The sequence below is a fragment of the Triticum dicoccoides genome, chromosome 6B (assembly GCF_002162155.2).
Source record: "Triticum dicoccoides isolate Atlit2015 ecotype Zavitan chromosome 6B, WEW_v2.0, whole genome shotgun sequence".
In the NCBI taxonomy this organism is placed as follows: Eukaryota; Viridiplantae; Streptophyta; class Magnoliopsida; order Poales; family Poaceae; genus Triticum; species Triticum dicoccoides.
The window spans coordinates 671,136,444-671,161,391 of NC_041391.1; positions in this window are offsets into that span (position 1 = coordinate 671,136,444).

Genomic DNA, 24,948 nt, shown 5'->3' on the forward strand with positions numbered 1-24,948 from the left:
TCGACGTTTCTAATCTGATTCCCACCGTCTGGAGAGATGCCAAACACCCGCCACGGCCTAGGTACTTGTCACCTTTAAACCCGTCCAGCATCACCTGCCCGATGTACTTGAAATATACTAACCGGTCGCTGTTACCTGTTATGCAGCTGGCAAAAACTACAAGGACGATGTTTCTTTTGGATCTAATAGCTTGGCCAACCAAGATCCTGTACTGAGGCATTGCTATGATCTTGTAAGCGCGTCTCTCTCTCTTGTATTGTTCTGTGCCTGCCAGCGTGCTTTGCTAGGATTTTCGACCAGTAATCCCTTTGTGCAGACAATGATTTCTACTACTGGCTGCTAAATTAGATATGTAGATGTCATACATGATACTACCTCGTACCTCCATTCCTAAATATAAGTCTTTCTAGAGATTCCACTATAGGCTACATACGGAGCAAAATGAGTGAATCTACACTCGAAAATGCATCTATATACATCTGTATGTGGTCCATACTGGAATTTCTACAAAGACATATATTTAGGAACAGGGGCAATACATTACACAAAATCATAGGTGGCATGTAGGAATTCCAGTGCACTACATTAGGCTCCCTTAGAGTGCCAGCCAGTCCAGCATACAGAGTCATGGCTAGTTTATGGTACACACACAATCGTTAATTGGTGGTTTAAATATGTGCAAGGGATATGCAATGTAGTATCATGTAGAGATGTCTGAAATTAGCTGTGTCAACTTGCAGATAGGGTTACACAATGAAAAAGTACAAGATGTATGTGGCATTTTCATGGAACATCGCAAAAAAAGGAGAGGCAGCGGTGAGCCTATACAGTGTGCTATGGTACGTCACTCCTCCATTGCAATCATCGTGACATGTTATTTGTATGCCAGTTCTATTAGCCAAGTTTCTTAGGGACAGTTATTATGAGTTATCCTAAGAAAATAAGCACCTGTGAATATAAGCTCCATGTAATACGCCAACCAGTTCTTTTCATTGCGTTTTCAGCTTATCTTTGGTATGATCAGTGGAAAGTCTAGATTGCATTATATATATTTTTCATTTTGCTGCACATATGGAAATTAATTTGACTTGGAAACATCACAAATTGAACCCAGTGCAGTAATTAATATGATAGGAAAATAGACCATCACTATTTGGTCAAAATGCAAATACAAAGATACCATCTACTTGGCACAATCTACTTTGGTCAATGTTTTCCATAGAGATCCCATTGCCTAATTTAAACGAGGAACGCATGACCCACATTTAAATGAAGAATAATTATTTGTTGAAATTCGATGGTCCAAGTGGCTGGTTATTATCATATAGCAGCACCACCTGAAAGCATCATATAGCAGCAGCAGCAGCTCATAGCAACTCATCATACAGCAGCAACAGTCCGCAATTCATCATATACCAGCAGCAGCTCATAGCAATTCATCATATAACAGCAGGAGGAGCAGCTCATAGCAATTCATCATATAGCAGCAGCAGGAGCAGCTAGTAGCAACTCATCATATAGCAGCAGCAGCTCATAGCAACTCATCATACAGCAGCAGCAGTCTGCAATTCATCATATAGCAGCAGCAGCTCATAGCAATTCATCATATAGCAGCAGCAGGAGCAGCTCATAGCAATTCATCATATAGTAGCAGCAGGAGCAGCTTGTAGCAACTCATCATATAGCAGCAGCAGTAGCTCATAGCAATTCATCATATAGCAGCAGCAGCAGCTCATAGCAACTCATCATACAGCAGCAGCAGCTCATAGCAATTCATCATATAGCAGCAGTAGGAGCAGGTCATAGCAATGCATCATATAGCAGCAGCAGCAGCTCATAGCAATTCATGGTATAGTGGATCAGATTGAAAATTTGGCAAAAAATCAGAGGAGATCCTCACCTCAAGGCCATGGCCTGGGAGGAGGGGAGGGGGAACAAGGTTCCTTCTGCCGCAGTGTGGCATCAGCCGTAGTTGTGCAGCGCCCACTGGAGTAGTGCGTTGGACGAACCACAGTGGAGCAGTTGCTGGAGACCATGAGAATGAGGGGCGGCGCTAGAGGGAGGAGAAGCCAGGGAGATTTTCCCCTACCCGCCGTCCATGTAGCCTAGCTAGACATAGCATCGTCGAGGACCAGGCCAGATGGGACCAGTGGCAACGGCTCGCTGGAGGAACCCTAGTGCTGCAGGCAGGGGATCGAGGTAGAGGGAAAGGGGAGAGGAGATGCAAGCGGGCAGGGCAATGAATGCTTGCGTGTTTGTCTTTACTTGAGGGTCACGTGTGACACAGGCGTCAGCAGTTGCATTTTGAGTGTAATATAGGCAGACAACAGAGTACTTTCACTATTCCCCTTCCCTTCAATTTTTAATGAGGTTCTACCCGAAACACCCCCCTCCAAAGCGAAATTAGTTAAGCCCAAGCCCATAACTCAAAAATGACTTCTTTACATCTTTTATGGCTTATTTTGACAACATACCCTAAAAAGGCAGAATCGAACTGGCCCTTAACCTGCAATTCAATTGTGCATGCAATGATGAATCACTCCTGCCTGCTATCTGTACATTTAGGCATCATCATGCATGGCATAACCTAATACATGTGCATTCCATTGTAGAATCTGGAATATGCAATGTTTATGTTAGTTCATACGGTGCACATGATGTTTAAATGCCCCTTAAATCTGGTCAGTCAAGTGATGGTCTTTAAGCCTCCTTCCTTGCTTCTTTTCTTGATATGTAAGATTTGCTCACACATCTGTTCAATTGCTTGTTTGCATTAGCCAGCCATACTAGGACTGTTTGCTTTGATTACTTGTTGTTCTTGACCTAACACTCTAACAGATCTTGTCAACGATTTAAACACTAAGGGCTGCTGTAGTGGGGCCTTGTCTAACTCATAGGTGAATAAAGGTTTGGCTGTATACTACAGTAGGTTCTCCAAGAGTACCTAGAGATCCAGTTAGAAGGTATGCCTAGTTTTTACATAGTGCAGACATAGTAAATGATCATTTCATTGTGTGCAAGTGCAAGAGATTCGGCATGTTTCATTATGTGGTGTTGTTTTGTTATAATCTCATCCTTTTGTGTTCACAGACTAGAAAGTATGCATATTTATCTTCCAAGGAGACGAGTAACTAGTTTGTGTCACCTTGCAGAGGGGGTGCAATGAAGATAAGATTGAGGATTTCCAAGTACAAGATGTTAGGAAGGAGCCTTGCAAGAGAAGTAGGAGTTGCGCTGAGCCTCTTCAACCTGCTAAGGTAAGTCACTGTATGCAACTCAACAGTTCAATTCCTTGTTTGTTTCAGGCATAGTTAATTTTGTCTTTTCAATTGCTTTATTTGTCCTCACTTAATGAGATGCCCAAATAATTATGCCTGATGTTTGGTACTTGTATCACTATTAGTTGATATAACTAAAGGCCTTACCATTTAATTACTCTGCCGAAGTGTGCCTGAAGCTTTGAAGTCTATTAACCAACTATTATTGCATGAGGCTCACAATCTAGTTTATACTATGCTAATGATTGCATAGTTTTGCCTGTTGTAGTATGTTTGTATGAAACCCTTTGCTGTTCATTATGCTCCCTAAGACTTTAATTGAGGTACAGAATGGCCAACTGCTTGCTTACTTATACGCAACGTGTTGTCTAAATTTGTAACCTGTCTGTGTTTTCGATTGGGCCCCAACATCATGCTCCTCTGGTGAGCTAAGAGGGATTTCTGTATGCAGGCTGCACATACTATCTTTTTTATAATTTTTTTGTGACGTGTAACATTTTGTTGTGAAAGTGATGTGTAACATCATTGTTAGTCCTGTTTTGCCATGTAGTACAAAATGGTGTCTTGTTCGCTTCACTGTTGTAACTATATTTTTGCCCTAGTCATGTGTACTTACAGAAACATTTCAGGATGAAGTGACAACAACACAAAAATCTGCGAGCAGTGTGGCATGGCCATTACCGAATGATTAAGGATTGGAATTGGAATGTGCTGATGTTCTCGAGCATCAACTAGAGGTGGCAAGACAACGTGTACATGATTGTCAACGTATGCAGGAGTCAAAAAATGAAACAAGACACCAAGGTAACCATGAAGGAAATGGAGATTTTGCAGACTTAAATTTGTGCTATCTGAATCCGGCCAATCCTATTTTCTGAAGAGATTATAGTTCAAATGGAGTTAAGTTGATGCGCGTCCATGATGTATGAGTCATATTTTCCCAGTGTATGTAATTTGCTGTTTGTGTATGCTTTATTATCACCTGTGCTGTACCATAATGCCCAATGGGTATAATCGGCTGTAATTTCTTTATTGTATAGTGTAGGATTATTCTACCTTTCTATGCCTTGATCTCTTTGTTGTATAGTGTATGCTTTTTAGAGGTGATAGTATTGAGTAGGATAATTCTTTGAATATGCTATATCGTTCAAACGGGGGCCAACTCGCCCGACCATGGGCCTTCTACGTCTCATAGGATCCATGGGCCTTCTACGTCTCGTAGGATCCATGGGCCTTCTACGTCTCGCAGGATCCATGGGCCTTCTACGTCTCGCAGTGTCCATGGGCCTTCTATGTCTCGCAGGGTCCATGGGCCTTCTATGTCACGTAGGATCCATGGGCCGCTGACTCATTTATGGGTCTTGTACTGGCCTTTAATGGGCTATAGACGGGCCTATAATGGAAATCGTACGCTTTATTAGCTGACCATAATGGGCCATTAATAGGCCGTATTTGGTGATGCTATGAAAATGGCCCAACAGACTAACGAACCACAAACGGGCCGACTGTAATGACGGGCTGAATTTGGCCCACAAGCAGAAAATGACAGTAACGGGCCGGAAGTAACCGAATGCTGCAAATAAGCCCAGGAATAAATGGGCTCTGAGAAGGCTGAAAGATAACATGGGTTGTAAACGGCCCAACTGAATAACGGGCCCTTAATGGGTATAAAGCGATACACTGTTCATTACGAGCCAGTTTCACCACGGGCCGTTAATGGGTCTAAAGTAATACACTGTTCATCACGGGCCAGTTTCACCACGGGCCGTTAACAGGCCAAGAGTTACATAGGGCCTCATATGGGCCGAAAGACGTCATGGGCCATACATGGGCCAGAAGTGAAAACGGGCTGGAATCATATTGGATGGCCCAGATGACGCTACTGGCCTAATTCGGATAGGGCGTAACGGGCCTTGGGTTAGCGGGCTGTAAATGGGCTATATGCGAACATGCCGTTAACAGGCTTTCCATGGGCCGGCCCGTCACCTTTTGACCAAGTCAAACGGGCCGGCCTTTTCACAAGAATGGGCCTCTGGTGCTCCGTGCCACATATCGACGTATCATAGGCGCCTCTTGTCCAATGAGTGGATGACATCTGTCCCAACAATGAGCCGACACGTGTTTCCTCCAGCCAATGATGATTTTACACGTGGAAAATCCCCATTGGTCGGGGCTGTTAACGGGTTATCGGATCCAAAACCCAACCCGATAGCTTAACGGCGTTCCATTACGGTGGACGCCACGTGTCGGCCACCCTTAACGAAAGCACTTCTGTGACGTGTGATTTATCGTCATGGAAGTGGACACTTCCGTGATGATAATTTTGGTAATGTCATAGAACACTTCTACGACAGCACAAGTATGACTATCTCGATTCTATCATAAATTTGTCATGGATGTACATGCATGACAAAAAACGCGACCTACAGTGACAAACACGTATCATCACGGAAGTGTATTTTTTTTGTAGTGAGCGTATTTCAACTTTATCATATCTATAGAGAGAATTTACCTTTACTACCTGTGTCGGGTTATCAAGACAATGTGGTTCTTCAGGCGGTAAATTAAGACCATGTATTTCTTCAATAGGGGGTAAATTCTTAACATCTTCAGCTTTAATACCTTTTTCTTTCATCAATTTCTTTGCCTCTTGCATATCTTCAGGACTGAGAAATAAAACACCTCTCTTCTTCGGAGTGGGTTTAGGAATAGGCTCAGGTATTGGCTCAATTGGTTCAGGAATTACTTCAAGAACTGGCTCGGGGAGAGTCCAATTATTTTCATTACTCAACATATTATTCAATAGTATTTCAGCTTCGTCGACTGTTCTTTCCCTGAAAACACAACCATCACAACTATCCAAATAGTCCTTGGAAGCATCGGTTAGTCCATTATAAAAGATATCAAGTATTTCATTTTTCTTAAGAGGATGATCGGGCAAAGCATTAAGTAACCGGAGAAGCCTCCCCCAAGCTTGTGGGAGACTCTCTTCTTTGATTTGCACAAAATTATATATTTCCCGCAAGGCAGCTTGTTTCTTATGAGCAGGGAAATATTTAGCAGAGAAGTAATAAATCATATCCTGAGGACTACGCACACAACCAGGAGCAAGAGAATTATACCAAGTCTTAGCATCACCCTTTATTGAGAACAGAAATATCTTAAGGATGTATAAATAGCGAGACTTCTCATCATGAGTAAATAGGGTGGCTATATCATTCAACTTGGTAAGATGTGTCACAACAGTTTCAGATTCAAGGCCATAAAAAGGATCAGATTCAACTAAAGTAATAATATCAGGATCAACAGAGAATTCATAATCCTTATCAGTAACACAGATAGGTGAAGTAGCAAAAGCAGGATCGGGTTTCATTCTAGCATTAAGAGACTGCTGCTTCCATTTAGCTATTAATTTCTTAAGATCATTTCTATCATTGCAAGCAAGAATTTCCATAGCAGTTGCTTCATCCATAACATAACCCTTAGGAACAACAGGTAATACATAATCATTGGGGGAACCTTCATCATCACTATCATCAATAATAGGTTCTTCAATATTTTCATTCCCCCTAACTCTAGCAAGTTGTTCATCAAGAAATTCACCTAATGGCAAAGTAGTATCGCGCACAAAAGTAGTTTCATCATGCATAGCAGAAGTGGCATCATCAATAACATGCGACATATCAGAATTCATAGCAGTGGTAGGTGTTGGAAATAAGCCCTAGAGGCTATAATAAAATGGTTATTATTATATTTCCTTGTTCATGATAATTGTCTATTGTTCATGTTATAATTGTATTAACTGGAAACTGTAATACATGTGTGAATACATAGACCACAACATGTCCCTAGTGAGCCGCTAGTTGACTAGCTCGTTGATCAATAGATGGTTATGGTTTCCTGACCATGGACATTGGATGTCATTAATAACGGGATCACATCATTAGGAGAATGATCTGATGGACAAGACCCAATCCTAAGCATAGCACAAGATCGTGTAGTTTGTTTGCTAAAAGCTTTTCTAATGTTAAGTATCATTTCCTTAGACCATGAGATTGTGCAACTCCCTGATACTGTAGGAATGCTTTGGGTGTGCCAAACGTCACAACGTAACTGGGTGGCTATAAAGGTGCACTACAGGTATCTCCGAAAGTGTCTATTGGGTTGGCACGAATCGAGACTGGGATTTGTCACTCCGTGTGACGGGGAGGTATCCCTGGGCCCACTCGGTAATGCATCATCATAATGAGCTCAATGTGATTAAGTAGTTAGTCATGGGATCATGCATTATGGAATGAGTAGAGTGACTTGCCAGTAATGAGATTGAACAAGGTATTGGGATACCGACGATCGAATCTCGGGCAAGTAACGTATCGATTGACAAAGGGAATTGTATACGGGATTGCTTGAATCCTTGACATCGTGGTTCATCCGATGAGATCATCGTGGAACATGTGGGAGCCAACATGGGTATCCAGATCCCTCTGTTGGTTATTGGCGAGAGAGCTGTCTCGGTCATGTCTGCATGATTCCCGAACCCGTAGGGTCTACACACTTAAGGTTCGGTGACGCTAGAGTTGTTATGGGAATTAGTGTGCAGTTACCGAATGTTGTTCGGAGTCCCGGATGACATCTCGGACGTCATGAGGAGTTCCGGAATGGTCCAGAGGTAAAGATTTATATATGGGAAGTCCTATTTTGGCCACCGAAAAATGTTCGGGATTTTTTGGTATTGTACCGGGAAGGTTCTAGAAGGTTCCGGAGTGGGGCCCACCTGCATGGGGGGAACCACATGAACGTGGGTAGTGGGGGCAAGGCCCCACACCCCTGGTCAAGGCGCACCAAGATCCCCCCTTAGTAGGAATAAGATCATATCCCGAAGGGATAAGATCAAGATCCCTAAAAAAGGGGGATAACAATCGGTGGGGAAGGAAATGATGAGATTTCTTTCCTCCCACCTTTGCCAACGCCCCAATGGACTTGGAGGGCAAGAAACCAGCCCCCTCCACCCCTATATATAGTGGGGAGGCGCATGGGAGCTTCACCCTTCCCCTGGCGCAGCCCTCTCCCTCCCCAACACCTCCTCCGTAGTAGAAGTGCTTGGCGAAGCTCTGCCGGAGAACTGCAAGCTCCACCACCACGCCGTCGTACTGCCGGAGCTCTCCCTCAACTTCTCCTCTCCCCTTGCTGGATCAAGAAGGAGGAGACATCCTGGAGCTGTACGTGTGTTGAACACGGAGGCACCGTTGTTCGGTGCTTTGATCGGATTCGGCCGCGATCTGAATCGCTTAGTGAACGACTCCACCGACCGCGTTCTTGCAACGCTTCCACATCGCGATCTTCAAGGGTATGAAGATGCACTCCGCTCTCTCTCGTTTATAGTTACTCCATGGATTGATCTTGGTGATGCATAGAAAATTTTGAATTTCTGATACGTTCCCCAACAGTGGTATCATGAGCTAGGTCTATTGCATAGATTCTATGCACGAGTAGAACACAAGTAGTTGTGGGCATTGGTTTGTTCAATTTGCTTACTGTTACTAGTCCTATCTTGATTAGGCGGCATCATGGGATGAAGCGGCCCAGACCGACCTTACACGTATGCTTATACGTGAGACAGGTTCCATGGACTGACATGCACTTGTTGCATAAAGGTGGCTAGCGGGTGCTAGTCTCTCCCACTTTAGTCGGACCGGATTCGATGAAAAGGGTCCTTATGAAGGGTAAATAGCAATTGGCATATCACCGTTGTGGCTTTTGCGTAGGTAAGAATCGTTCTTGCTAGAAACCCATAGCAGCCACGTAAAACATTCAGCAACAATTAGAGGACGTCTAACTTGTTTTTGCAGGGTATGCTATGTGATGTGATATGGCCAAAAGAATGTGATGAATGATATGTGTGATGTATGAGAGTGATCATGTTCTTGTAATAGGAATCACGACTTGCATGTTGATGGGTATGACAACTGGCAGGAGCCATAGGAGTTGTCTTAATTTATTGTATGACCTATGTGTCATTGAAAATGCCATGTAATTACTTTACTTTATTGCTAAACTGTTAGCCATAGTAGTAGAAGTAATAGTTGGCAAGACAACTTCATGAAGACACGATGATGGAGATCATGATGATGGAGATCATGGTGTCATGTCGGGGACGAAGGTGATCATGTCGTGCCTCAAGATGGAGATCAAAGGCGCAAGATGATATTGGCCATATCATGTCACTTTATGATTTGCATGTGATGTTTGTCATGTTAACATCTTATTTGCTTAGAACGACGGTAGCATAAATAAGACGATCCCTCATTAAAATTTCAAGAAAGTGTTCCCCCTAACTGTGCACCGTCGCGAAAGTTCGTTCTTTCGAAGCACCACGTGATGATCGGGTGTGATAGATTCTAACGTTCACATACAATGGGTGTAAGCCAGATTTACACACGCGAAACACTTAGGTTGACTTGACGAGCCTAGCATGTACAGACATGGCCTTGGAACACAAGAGACCGAAAGGTCGAACATGAGTTGTATAGTAGATACGATCAACATGGAGATGTTCACCGATGATGACTAGTCTGACTCACGTGATGATCGGACACGGCCTAGTTGACTCGGATCATTTATCACTTAGATGACTAGAGGGATGTCTATCTGAGTGGGAGTTCATTAGATGAACTTAATTATCATGAACATAGTCAAAAAGACTTTGCAAATTATGTCGTAGCTTGCGCTTTAGTTCCTAGAGAAAATTTTAGTTGAAAGTTGATAGTAGCAATTATGCGGACTGGGTCCGTATACTGAGGATTGTCCTCATTGCTGCACAGAAGGCTTATGTCCTTAATGCACCGCTCGGTGTGCTGAACCTCGAGCATCGTTTGTGGATGTTGCGAACATCTAACATACACATTTTGATGACTACATGATAGTTCAGTGTGTAATGTTAAACGGTTTAGAATTGAGGCAGCGAAGACATTTTTTGAAACGTCGCAGAACATATGAGATGTTCCAAGAGCTGAAATTAGGATTTCAGGCTCGTGCCCACGCCAAGAGGTATGAGACCTCCGACAAGTTTCTTAACCTGCAAACTAAGGGAGAAAAGCTCAATCATTGAGCATGTGCTCAGATTGTCTGAGTACTGCAATCACTTGAATCGAGTGGGAGTTAATCTTCCAGATGAGATAGTGATGGTTCTCCATAGTCACTGCCACCAAGCTATTAGAGCTTCGTGATGAACTATAACATATCAGGGATAGACATGATGATCCTTGAGCAATTCACGATGTTTAACACTACGAAAGTAGAAATCGAGTAGGAGCATCAATTGTTGATGGTTAGTAAAACCACTAGTTTCAAGAAGGGCAAGGGCAAGAAGGGATACCTCATGAGACGACAAATCAGTTGCTGCTCTAGTGAAGAAACCCAGGGTTGAACCCAAACCCGAGACTAAGTGATTCTGTAACGAGGGAACGTCACTGAAGCAGAACTACCCTAGATACTTGGTAGATGAGAAGGCTGGCAAGGTTGACAGAAGTATATTGGATATACATTGTATTAAATGTGTACTTTACTAGTACTCCTTGTAGCACCAGGGCATTAAGATACCGGTTCGGTTGCTAAGTGTTAGTAACTCGAAATAAAAGAGCTACGGAATAAACGGAGACTAGCTAAAGGTGAGATGAGGATGTGTGTTGGAAGTGTTTCGAAGGTTGATGTGATCAAGCATCACCTGCTCCCTCTACCATCGAGATTTGGTGTTAAACCTAAATAATTATTATTGGTGTTTGCGTTGAGCATAAATGATACGTCTCCAACGTATCTATAATTTTTGATTGCTCCATGCTACTTTATCTACCGTTTTGGACTATATTGGGCTTTATTTTCCACTTTTATATTACTTTTGGGACTAACCTATTAACTGGAGGCCCAGCCCAGAATTGTTGTTTTTTGCCTTTTTCAGTATTTCGAAGAAACAGAATAATAAATGGAGTCCAAACAGAATGAAACCTTCGGGATCGTGATTTTCCAACCGAACATGATCCAGGAGACTTGGACCCTACTCCAAGCAGTGCCCGAGGAGGTCACGAGGGTGGAGGGCGCCCCCTGGGTGCACCCCCTACCTCGTGGGCCCCTCGGAGCTCCACCGCCGTACTCCTTCCTCCTATATATACCTACGTATCCCCGAACGATCAAAACAGGAGCCAAAAACCTAATTCCACCACCGCAACCTTCTGTATCCACGAGATCCCATCTTGGGGCCTGTTCCGGAGATCCGCCAGAGGGGGTATCCACCACGGAGGGCTTCTACATCATCACCATAGCCCCTCCAATGAAGTGTGAGTAGTTTACTTCAGACCTTCGGGTCCATGGCTAGTAGCTAGATGGCTTCTTCTCTCTTTTTGGATCTCAATACAATGTTCTCCCCCTCTCTCGTGGAGATCTATTCGATGTAATCTTCTTTTTGCGGTTTGTTCGTTGATACCGATGAATTGTGGGTTTATGATCCAGTATTATCTATGGAAAATATTTGATTCTTATCTGAATTCTTTTATGTATGATTGAGTTATCTTTGCAAGTATCTTAGAATTATCCTTTTTGGTTTGGCCAACTAGATTGGTAGTTCTTGCAATGGGAGAAGTGCTTAGCTTTGGGTTCAATCTTGCAGTGTCCTTACCCAGTGACTGAAGGGGCAGCAAGGCACGTATTGTATTGTTGCCATCGAGGATAACAAGATGGGGTTTTTATCATATTGCATGAATTTATCCCTCTACATCATGTCATCTTGCTTACAACGTTACTCTGTTTTTAACTTAATAGATGCATGCTGGATAGCGGTCGATGAGTGGAGTAATAGTAGTAGATGCAGAATCGTTTCGATCTACTTGTTTTGGACGTGATGCCTATATACATGATCATTGCCTAGATATACTCATAACTATCACTACTAGGGAAAAGCCTAGCAGCAACGCGGGTTTTGAGCCTATCAGTAGCACGGGGAGGAGCGCTACTGATAAGGCGCTACAGCTAATGCTTAGCAATAGCGCGTCTGGACGCACGCTACTGCTAAATTGACTTAGTAGCAGCGCTTCTTCAGAAAATCGCCACTGATAATTAGTAGTAGCGCTTCTCCTCTCCCGCGCTACTACTATTATTTAGTATTTTATTTCTTTTCTATTTCATGTTGTATTCATACACCTTTACACAAGTTTTCATACAACAGGAATTTAGAGATTGTTTTTACATCATAATGAGTTATTACATCATGGGGTGAAAGAACCGTGGACTAGTTTCAAGTGGATGTCCATCCACTTGAAACTAATCCGCGGTTCTTTCACCCCATGATATAATAATATCATCATCATCATATCATTAACAACTTATCATCATAATACATCATTGTCATATAACACCTCCTCAAGATCATCGTTTTCATCATTGACATCACATAACACCTCCTCAATATCATCATTATCAACTCTAACACATTACCACATAATAAACATATTGTACCTCATAGGACCTATTACACTCCATTAAGACCTACTACATTTTCTAAGGTAAAATAGCAAAAAACAAGATAGCCCCTGACTCTCCATTATGGAGAATGGAGATTAGCCTGTCTCCAATTCTTGCCTTTCGCTGAATGTTACTTCCAAGAACCTCCTTGCGAATGTCCATACGTTTCTTCCATTCTTTGATGATCATGTGTTCACGGGTTTTAGAAATCCGATATGCACAGGTGAGCTTCGTAGATTTACCTGTCAGTATGTTCAGAACTGAGAGGCGACCATGCAGAGACATCAGATGAGGCACACAATCCATCGGGAGTTTCTGTTGAAAAACATAATAATAACTTCGTAGTTAGCAATGATGTACTAGTTTTAGAAGTATGCAAAAGATGCACGGATGTCGTAATAGTAAAAAATCTTACCAGGGTATCTCCAGAGAAGTTATCGTGGTTCAACACATGCACTAGTGGCACGTATTTACCATAATTTGGAGGAGTTCGATAATAGTCATTGTAATTCTCAAGAAGAGTACAAAATGCGATCAGATGATTTTTCTCCTTATACGTTAATTCGGTGCCATCGGTGTAGTGGGTTTTATCTACCATCTTCCGCACAGTCTTTGAAGAATCAAAATAAGCTGTCAACGGAAATAAGCTATCAACTATTTTGAAATAAACAATATAAATTAGTTAATAACTATGTTTGAGAAACTCACATAGCGGTACAATCGGAAGCGTATCAACAAGGACCCAAATGTCCATATTGTCTTCCTTGCTGTCAGGATGACCAAGATCCATGGTGACAATCATACCCTCATAAAAACCATACATTTTGCAAAGTGCTTCCCAATTTTGGCAACCAAAATGGGTTACGCTCTGAGCATTGCACAGATTTACTTCAAAATCCATATCATGATGGGTCCTTAGGTGTATTTTCTTTGTTTCGAAATTTTCATGGTCTTCAAAACCCATCCTCTCCAAGACATAGCGTCTTGCATGGCATGGGATAAGCTAGTCGAATTGTAAAATATGAAAATTAGACATTGAAATAGTTGAAGTCATGCTTAATAACGAAAAAAACACTTGTCGTTGTTGCATACCGTTTCACAATCGAAGGTCTCCTCGAGCTTAATGCTGAAGCGTCGATCTTCATCCAGCCGAACGAACCTGTCCCACATGCCTCGATCATTGTGGCACCAGCTACACTCCCCCGGGAGACCGTCATCGTCCGAGTACGACATTTCCTACAATCATAATTCAAGGATTAAACTTGTACATATTCTAGCACAAGTCATGCTAGAATTCACGACAAAATCCGGCATGACCTTTGCTAAAAAAGGACATATCGAGCGCCTGAAATTTGCTGGAACGGAAATTAATCAACACTCCGGCAAAACATAGGCCACTCAGAGATGTAAACTGAACATGAACGGCCACTTGGGCAACCACATATCCTATTTGAGCAACAACACAAGATATACAAGGATATTTGGCTGGTCTCACCTCGATGTCGGAGGGGGTCGGTGACTGGGACGACGGCGGGGATGTCGGAGGGGGTCGGTGACGGGGACGACAGTTGTCACCTGAAACCATATAAGTTATCACTAATACATCCCGAATAATTTCTTAAACTAAAAAATAACAACAAATATGACATGTTCAACTAGTTTTATTTATTCAACTAGTTCTTACTAAATATAAACTTACTATAAATAGAAAAAAACTAGTTCTTTCTAAAAATAAAGTAGTTCAACTAGTTATATTAATTATTTTACTAAAAATACATTATTTCTATTAATTCAACTAGTTCAAATAGTTTATTAATTTACTTACTAAACTAGTTCAACTACAACTAAAGTAGTTCAACTACCACTACTACTACTAAAAATCTAGTACTAACTAAGCAACATCTAGTACTAGCTATGAACCCTAAATTAACATCTACTACTACTAAATCTAGTACTAACTAGTGGAAGGGGGTGGGGGCGACGGAGAGGTAGCTAGGGGCGGCGAGGTCGAGGGCGGTGGGAGGAGTGCTGCCGGCGGAGGAGGGAGGAGGGGCGGCCGCAGGCGGAGGGAGGAGGGCGGCGGAGGAGGAGGGAGGGGCGACCACAGGTGGAGGGAGGATGTGCGAGGAGGAGGGAGGAGGGACGGAAGGAGGGGAGTACCTTGGCGGCGGACGGACAAAGGCGGCGGCGGTGGCGACGCACGACGACGGTTACGCGGGCGAGAGTGAGAGTGTGAGTGAGAGGGCCCGTCGTGCGCGTGGGGATAAGGTAGGGATAGTTGTAGCGCGTTTGCCAAAACGCACTATAGCTAATCTGAATAGCAGTAGCATTGTTTAGTATAGTGCGCTACTGCTATAACTAGCGGGGGGAGAGGTCATGGCAACTATAGCAGTAGCGCTGTATGCGGTGGACGCGCTACTGCTATTTTCCTGTCAGCAGCGAGTTTTTACGACACACGCTGCTGCTAAATATCAGTAGCGTGGTATTTTGAAGAGCGCTGCTGGTAAGATTCTGTGTATAGGCTTTTCCATAGTAGTGTATGCTCAATTCTGTCAATTGCTCAACAGTAATTTGTTCACCCACCGTAGAATACTTATGCTCTTGAGAGAATCCACTAGTGAAACCTATGGCCCCCGGGTCTATTCATATCATATCAATCTCTATCACTTTATTTACTTGCTTTGTTTTTACTTTGCCTTTACTTTTTACTTTGCATCTATCTATCAAAAATACCAAAAATATTATCTCTATCAGATCTCACTCTCGTAAGTGACCGTGAAGAGATTGACAACCCCTAAGCGTTGGTTGCGAGTTGCTATCGTTTTGTGTAGGCACGAGGGACTTGTGCGTGGTCTCCTACTGGATTGATACCTTGGTTCTCAAAAACTGAGGGAAATTGTCACATCCCTAGTTCTGATTTGCTCTGGGTTAGTTAGTCTTGTGTTGCATCATGTTAAATTTCTTTTAAACCTGAAGTGGGGATTGCTCAAACCCTAGCACCAGATCAAATCAACTAGGTTCAAATAAAAAATTTCTCAATGAACCTGAATTGCCCTTCTAAAATGTTCATCATCTTTGCTTTGGTCTTAAACCTCTGACAAAAATGGTGCACAATTTTCTAGGTCATCCTAAGGTCACTGAATTAAATCATAAGTATTTGAATTTGGACATTTAAATTCTATAAAATATTTAGAATGTCCAAATAATCCTAAACTGAAATGTTCCATGTTGGATATATTCCAAACAGTGGCCATGAGAAGTTTGGTGATTTTTGAGTGTGCCTAAGTATTTTTAATAAAGCCCAACATTTACAGAAGAAATAGAAAAACAGAACAAAAATAGAAATAAGAGAGAGAGAGAGAGAGAGAACACCCACGTGGGCTACTTACCTGTAGCCGGCCCAGCTGCACCGGCCCAGCCCACCGTGGCAAAGTGGCTGTCTTCAACCTCTGCCAGTAGGCAGAGGTGAAGTCGCACGCGCACACGCGGAGGCCTCCACCTCCCGCTTCGCGGTGGCAGCCTCCCCAACATCCTCGCGACGCCACGGGGACACCCAGAGCCTCCCCTCGTTCTCCCCTCTCCCTCTGGACCGCTCCCCCTCCTCTGGCTCTTTCTTTTCCTCTCTTCCCTGTGAGCCTCGAGAGCACGCCATTGCCGTAGCCATGGCTATAGGCCACCACCCGCCCAACCAGCACGGAGAGGAGGTCCACTACGATGCCGTGGAGCTACACACTGACGCATGCGACCACGGGAGCCCTGCAACGTCATCCCCGGCCTCATCTTCAACCTCCGGCCGCCGGTGACCTCGCAGTCAATTCGCGGGCTGCAGCACTTCCCCGACCTCGTCGTCGACTCTGCTAGTCCCTACGTGAGCCACTCTCCATTTTCCCCCTGGAATCCCCGTCGTTCCCCTCGCCTAGCTAGCTTCCCCACCTTGGCCGAGATCCGGCCGCCGCCAAAGCTCGCCGTCGCCGCCGCCAATGCCAGCCTCTGCACCTGCCGCATCCACCACTCGACGCGTCGCGTCGCTCTGAGTACATAGAGCCCAGCCCCGCTTGCTCTCGTCGCCGGAGACGGCCGGACGGGGAGCGCCGCCGCGTCCCGCTTAGCACCAGCGACTAATCACCGTTTAGATGACGTGGCATCATTAGTTTAGAGTTATGCATGGCTTAATTAGCCACTAATCACCGACCCGTGCCACTGACAGCCGGGCCCCACCGTCTAACTAAACATGGTTTAGTTTTTGTTTAGATTAAATTAACCCCGCTCGTCCCACAGGTCAATTTGACCTGGCCACGTTTCTGTTGACCCGACCCCACATATCAGTGACACAGACAACACTGGGTCACTGACCAGTGGACCCCACTGGTCAGGTTTGACCCGGGTCAGCCCTGTTGACTCTGCTGAGGTCAGCATGACGCCATGCTGACGCAATATTTCTTTTCTGGAATTTACTTTATTTTCTAAATAGTCAGGGAAATTCCAGAAAATATCCAAAACTTCTAAAATTCACAGAAATTCAACCGTAACTCCAAATGAAATAAATTATATATGAAAAATGACCAAAAAATCCAATCTATCCATCTGTACCATTTTCATGCATGTTAGAACAACTTATGACTACTGTTTAGGACAATTCAATTAAATGGCATTCAAACCAACTTCATTTAACCTGCTACTAGTTGCATTAGCTCAAACCACATCATATTTCCATGTCATGAGCATGCACCATATTGTTGCATTGCATTGATTGTGTTCTTTCTCTGTTGCCGGTGTTTGTCCCCCCCCCCTCAGTAGACGTTGTTCCGACGATGAGTTTGATGACACCGATGAAGAACTATACTATCTTCAGAAGTGCCAGGCAAGCAAAACCCCCTTGTTCATTCTAATAAAATCCAACTCTCTCGCTCCTGCTCTCTTTTACTGCATTAGGACAACAACGATTCATCTGTTACTTGCTGCGGTAGCTGAACCCCTTTATCCTTTGCATGACCTGTCATTGCCACAGTAAATAGATGAAACCCACTAGCATGAGTAGGAGTTGTTTGAGCCCTGATGTGCCTACTCATTCATGTTGTTTGTCATGCCTGCTACTCCTTAGAGTTGAGTCAGGTCTGATTCACCGGGGATGAATCAGAGGTGTGTGAACATGTCCTACTATGTGTGAGCTAAGTGTGTGAACACGATTTGGTAAAGGTAGCGGTGAGAGGCCATGTAGGAGTACATGGTGGGTTGTCTCATTGAAGACGTTCTTAGGAACTGAGTTCTGTGTTTGTGATCCATGAACAATTACTACCACACATTTGGTTCCGGTAACTCGACCCCTCTCGACTTATTAATCAACATGATCTCTGTCCAGGAGTTGCAACTAGTTTCTGGTGTTTGTAGGTTGTGTTAGTAGTCTACCAAGTGGTACTCGGTACAGGTGGGCTTGGGACAGACTAGGCACCGTGGCACGGTGTACCAAGCATAGATCCACCCGTCGAGGTGGGCTTGGGAACCCTGCACACATCGTTTGGGGCCGTGAGCGACACCCCGGCCGGATCTCCTTGCGGATGGAACCCGAATAGGCGATAAAACTGGACGAGAGACTTGTGTGGTTAGTCAGATCGTGGCCGACACCCTCGCTGGGCTTCCACTTGAAGGTTGCCGAGTACATGTCGTGTAAATGGCGGTAAGTGGTGAGAGTGTGTGTGAAGAAGTACACCCCTACAGGGTTAACATTATCTATTCGAATAGCCGTGTCCGCGGTAAAGGACTTCTGGGTTGCCTGTACAGTTCATAGACAAGTGAAAGTGGATACTCTAAAATATGCAAGATAAGCGTGAGTGCTATGGATGGCGTTCTCGTAGGGAGACGGGAGCGGATCCATAGTGGTGTATTGATATGGTGAATATGTGGACTCGTGTGCGCCACCTCAAAAGAGTTACTTGGAGTCGTAGTTTAGGATAGCCATCGAGTCAAAGTTGGCTTGCTGCAGTTAAACCCCACCATCCCTTTGTTGATAATGATGCATATGTTGTTAGTTCTGATGTAAGTCTTGCTGGGTACATTTGTACTCACGTTGCTTAATTTATGTTTTTGCAGTGAGACTTCAGTCTCGCTAGTAGTACCACGTGGACTTCGACGTTTAGCTTGTTACCTCAGCTACGATCTTGTGCCCTCAGCAGGATCTAGTAGATAGACAGGCTTCTCAGCCTTTTTCATTTGTAGATGTCTGTACTCAGACATGTTAAGCTTCCACTTGTGTTTTGACTTGTATGCTCTGAATGTTGGGTCATGAGACCCATGTTTGTAATATCTCGCTCCTCGGAGCCTATTGAATAAATACTTGAGTTGTAGAGTCCTGTTGTGATGCCATGTTGTATTTGCACATATCGAGCATATTGTGTGTATGTTATTGAAATGCTTGGTATGTGTGGGATCTGACTATCTAGTTGTTTATCCTTAGTAGCCTCTCTTACCGGGAAATGTCTCCTAGTGTTTCCACTGAGCCATGGTAGCTTGCTACTGCTCCGGAACACTTAGGCTGGCCGGCATGTGTCCTTCTTCGTTCCTGTGTCTGTCCCCTCGGGGAAATGTCACGTGATGAATTCCGGAGTCCTGTTAGCCCGCTACAGCCCGGTTCACCGGAGTCCTGCTAGCCTAGTGCTACAGCCTGGAATCACTCGCTGATGACCGACACGTTCGTTGTTGGGTCATGTATGCCTGTCCCTGTAAGTTAGTGCCATTTTGGATTCACGACTAGCCATGTTAGCCCGGGTTCTTTGTCATATGGATGCTAGCGGCACTATCATATACGTGAGCCAAAAGGCGCAAACGGTCCCGGGCCAGGTAAGGTGGCACCCGTGGGAATACCGTGCGTGAGGCCGCAAAGTGATATGATGTGTTACATGCTAGATCGGTGTGACTTAGGATCGGGGTCCTGACAGCTTTGGTATCAGAGCTTGACTGCCTGTAGGATTACCAAGACAAACTGGTCGAAGTTGAGTGTAGAAATTCTTTAGTTATGTAAGGGAATTGATTGTGGTTGGGAACGTAAGGCTCTTTTTACTCCTTATACCTTATGCCCTTCTGATCTGAGTCGTCCTATCTTTTCTACGGGGTTAAGGAACTAGGCTTTCTCTTCTTTCTATCAGGATCACGTGTTACTAATCCATAGACTTATAGGATTGATGGATTTAAGTCTCTGTTTAGTTCCTACTACTTCTGTATGTTGACAGTTGGTCTAGAAACCTTGATATGATGATGTTGAGTGGTCATGCCACTAATTTGCAGGATGTCTCAAATCTTTTTGAGCATTTATAGCCGTTATGCTGTCCGAGTCATCCCAGGTTTCTAAATAGTCTGATGCATTTGCAAATACCATCTTACCGTTCCGATGTTCCTTTGGCCAGATTAACCATACTAATCAGTGAGTTGAGGTACTCTATTGCCTTGACGTATATGTTGGAGCTATTATTATGACCCTAGGTGTCTAGAGTATCACCTAGTAACTTAGCCATGTTTTGTGTTCCCAGTGTGATGATTCTGGCCATCATTCTCGAAAGCATCCCGTGATGCCACTTAGTTAGTAGGCATTCTATTCCTGGGTTCTTGACCCAAGATTCACTCTACTTACCTCGTGTTGTTAGTGTTTGCTAGTTCCTTTAGGATATTAGTAACCTTTGCGATAGTCCTCGAGGTCCGTGGTATTTCCTTCTTCCAAATACCATGAACTGCTTATGGCAGAAGTTCTTTTGAACCAAAAGATCACAACCAGAGAGCTCTTGATGAGTTCTCGATTCTATGTTGTGACTCTGCCAGTTCTATCTTTCTGCATGGGTTATCCGGAAGAAATATGTTGAACTTCGTTCGACATGCTAAACCATGCATCCACAACTCAGAAAATCGTATGTTCCTTTGAGTTGTCCCTCTTTAGTTGTTTTCTGACCCACTTCTATCAATTGATAGTCAAGAGTAGTTGTGCACTCGTGCTCATCGATGCCTATTACTCTTGTGGTCCGTCAAGCCATTCTATTCCGGAATGACTAGGAGAAACAAACTCCAGTACCTCGTCCTTATCCAGGATTGGGTCAAAGCAGTTGTATTCCGTAGATCAAAATGCCAATCCAGCTTTTGATTTTGTTCTACCCTGGAGTATTCCCCCATTTATGTCAGGATTTTCATGAGAATTGCACCAGCTCTTGTGAATTATTGACGCCGTAATACTTCTCGCAATCATTTTTCATTTCTCGGTTCCCGTGTTATTGCAACCGGAATGCCGACAGGTGATCTATGATGTGTGAAATCAATACTCCTAGAAACTTTGTTGCTTGGTAGCTAAAGGACAATAATTTCATTCTTAGCGTGTTGGTTCTTGAATCATCATTCTAAGATAGATTGTGCTACCTAGTCCTTATTTCTGGTACACTCCTCGATCAATGAGTTAGGATTGTGCCAGTCCCTCGCTCTTGTGATCATATCGTCTTGCCCTGAAAAGCAAGGTTGTTCTCAAGCTTAGTAACATATCGGTGGTTTGTGATTTTCCGAATATCTTCTCGGAAGTATTACCAGGTTGTCACCTGACCGCTATGTTGAGTTCGTGATCAAGATGGTTTCTTGTAAACCACCCTCTTCTCCAAGGATCTGTGTTGGATACCCCTGAGCTTGTTGGTCAAGCTAAATAACAACTTGGAGAGTTGGAAGATAAAAGCTTGTCTAACCTAGTTCATTTCCAAAGGGATATCTTGTGTTTGTGTGTTTGTTGTAGAATGATGATCTCTTCATCGATTGGTCCTCGTGATCAGTTGTTGACCCTATTGTCTTATCAAAACTTTGATTTGAGTGTGGCTATCCTCAAATCAAGTCAGAGCAAACGATGTTCGTAATGTTGTCTTACTCTTGGTTGATCCCTTGAGCATACACCATTACATCCTTTGGTCTGACTAATACTATCACTTGTTCACATAATTATGGAACTCCATCTTCATGGAAGCTTGGATGAATTGTTGTTTAGCCCATCAGCAACATTTTTATCTTTTCCATGATTCGTGTTGAACATCTAGATAGTATTGGAAACTTTAATAAGCATTATCTTCATGAACCACTCATGAAGCATATGTTCGGTTGTAAGAAGTGACTTGCTCCAGTTCATGTGCATTTGATGCAAGTTGCCGCCGTGGATTCGAGAAAGACAATGTTGCTTCCTTTGGAATCATCCCAAATCGGTCATGCATATGTGCGAAGTATTCTGTCGTTTGGAGACTTGCAACCTTCATTCCATATGTATTCCCGAGCACACCAAGCCACTGACTGATTTGTTCTAGGAGAAGAAGCTCCTCCTTAAGACCCGGGGCTTATACAAGGACTCCGATATCCTCAATGATGGTTCCCCACCTGAACTCGGTAGTGTTTTTATTATAAGACTACTACGTGGTCATGCTTGTCTGGGACAACGTGTTCACATGTTTGTAGCAGAACCAGCTCATGTTTTGGAGCTTACTACCGTAGTCCATTTCCCGAGAATCTCGCAACGTCGTCTCGTCGATTTGTGTTGCAAACTATCCTTTCCTTTCTAGACCTGATGAGTTTGGAATATTCTGACACCAACCAGATTTGAATCTCAGGCTGATATGATGGTTAGAACGTTTTCCCAAGAATTATAATATTGGTCTCACCGTAACCGGTAAAGTGGATGTCGTGGTCAACTCACCCAACCGGAAGACCTATTATTGTAGTATCTTGATTGAGGAAGTTGGCCACATCCCATAAAGATTTTGTAGGATTTATTTCCTAGTTGTCCCTTATGGATTTTTGTGTTCCTGAAGTCCGGCGTTTTACTTGATGTTCTAGATACCAAACCATGTAAATGGGTTACGCTAGCACATCAAGGAGAACATTAGAAGCGGAGTGCTAAATGTCTCTCGGTCGATCATCTAGATTTTGTTTCCTTGGCCTCGCTAAGGTGAAATCTGAGAAAGTGTTATCTTCCTTTGCATCTGCATCGTCCATCACTACTCATCGTGGTAGTATGTTGTGTTGCCAGGATCCTTGACACAGATATTGGTAAAACCTTGGTGAATGTGGAAATGCTGAAGTTCTTGATAGTATGTACAAGTGCTAGGCTTTATCGTTGGCATTAATTGCATATTGCTCTCAATTTCCTCGGTTATGGTATAACCTTTTCAAATAGTGGACTCACCCTCTACTGTTGAGCTTCTCCCCAGTTACTAAAATCATCCCTTGTGTTGTTTTCAACAAGGTAATCCACATCATCATTCTAATTCGGGTATGCCATTCTACCGAAACCCTCCAAACGATCGCTCGAGAATTGCCTTAGGCTAGTATAAAGAGTTTCAATTATCTCTGAATCAAAGGTAATTCTTTTTTCCACTTAAGGGGATATTTCTACAAGTTACCTTCCCTAAGGTGCCCCGTTATGGTATCATGGCAACTCAACTCCTCGCTACGTTGGCAATCGTTTACCACCTTCTTAAGTGTGGAATTGTTGTCTACCTAGTGAACCCTCGTCATCTGTTCCACTCCATCCCTCTAGATGTATGCTTCGTGTCTCAGCTCGGGAGATGCTGCTATGTCTCATCCCATGAGTTGATCCTGAGTTGTTCGGTCTTCAAGAAGATCAATTCTTCTAGAGTTTTCCTTTCCTCTTCTTGTCATGCTAGTTGGAGTTCTCAGAGGAAGACATCAAGTCAAAGATGGTGATCGAATCAACGCCCCTATGAAGTGCAACCTGGATCATGAAGATTGTGTTAGGTTGCGTTCCCCCTTCGTCTTACCCTACGCTTGAATCTCGGGTCGAGATTCTTGTTTAGTGGGGGTGAGTTGTCACATCCCTAGTTCTGATCTGCTCTAGGTTAGTTAGTCTTGTGTTGCATCATGTTAAATTTCTTTTAAACCTGAAGTGGGGATTGCTCAAACCCTAGCACCAGATCAAATAAACTAGGTTCAAATAAAAATTTTCTCAATGAACCTGAAATGCCCTTCTAAAATGTTCATCATCTTTGCTTTGGTCTTAAACCTCTGACAAAAATGGTGCACAATTTTCTAGGTCATCCTAAGGTCACTGAATTAAATCATAAGTATTTGAATTTGGACATTTAAATTCTATAAAATATTTAGAATGTCCAAATAATCCTAAACTGAAATGTTCCATGTTGGATATATTCCAAACAGTGGCCATGAGCAGTTTGGTGATTTTTGAGTGTGCCTAAGTATTTTTAAAAAAGCCCAACATTTACAGAAGAAATAGAAAAATAGAACAAAAATAGAAATAAGAGAGAGAGAGAGAGAGAGAGAGAGAGAGAGAGAACACCCACCTGGGCTACTTGCCTGTAGCCGGCCCAGCTGCACCGGCCCAGCCCACCGTGGCAGAGTGGCTGTCTTCAACCTCTGCCAGTAGGCAGAGGCGAAGTCGCACGCGCACACGCGGAGGCCTCCACCTCCTGCTTCGCGGTGGCAGCCTCCCCAACATCCTCGCGACGCCACGGAGACACCCAGAGCCTCCCCTCGTTCTCCCCTCTCCCTCTGGACCGCTCCCCCTCCTCTGGCTCTTTCTTTTCCTCTCTTCCCTGTGAGCCCCGAGAGCACGCCGTCGCCGTAGCCATGGCTATAGGCCACCACCCGCCCAACCAGCACGGAGAGGAGCTGCACCATGATGCCGTGGAGCTACACACTGGCGCATGCGACCACGGGAGCCCTGCAACATCATCCTCGGCCTCATCTTAAACCTCCGGCCGCCGGTGACCTCGCAGTCGATTCGCGGGCTCCAGGACTTCCGCGACCTCGTCGTCGACTCTGCTAGTCCCTACGTGAGCCACTCTCCATTTTCCCCCTGGAATCCCCGTCGTTCCCCTCCCCTAGCTAGCTTCCCCACCTTGGCCGAGCTCCGGCCGCCGCCAAAGCTCGCCGTCGCCACCGCCAATGCCAGCCTCTGCACCTGCCGCATCCACCACTCGACGCGTCGCGTCGCTCTGAGTACATAGAGCCCAGCCCCGTTTGCTCTCGTCGCCGGAGACGGCCGGACGGGGAGCGCCGCTGCGTCCCGCTTAGCACCGGCGACTAATCACCGTTTAGATGATGTGGCGTCATTAGTTTAGAGTTATGCATGGCTTAATTAGCCACTAATCACCGACCCGTGCCACTGACAGCCGGGCCCCAC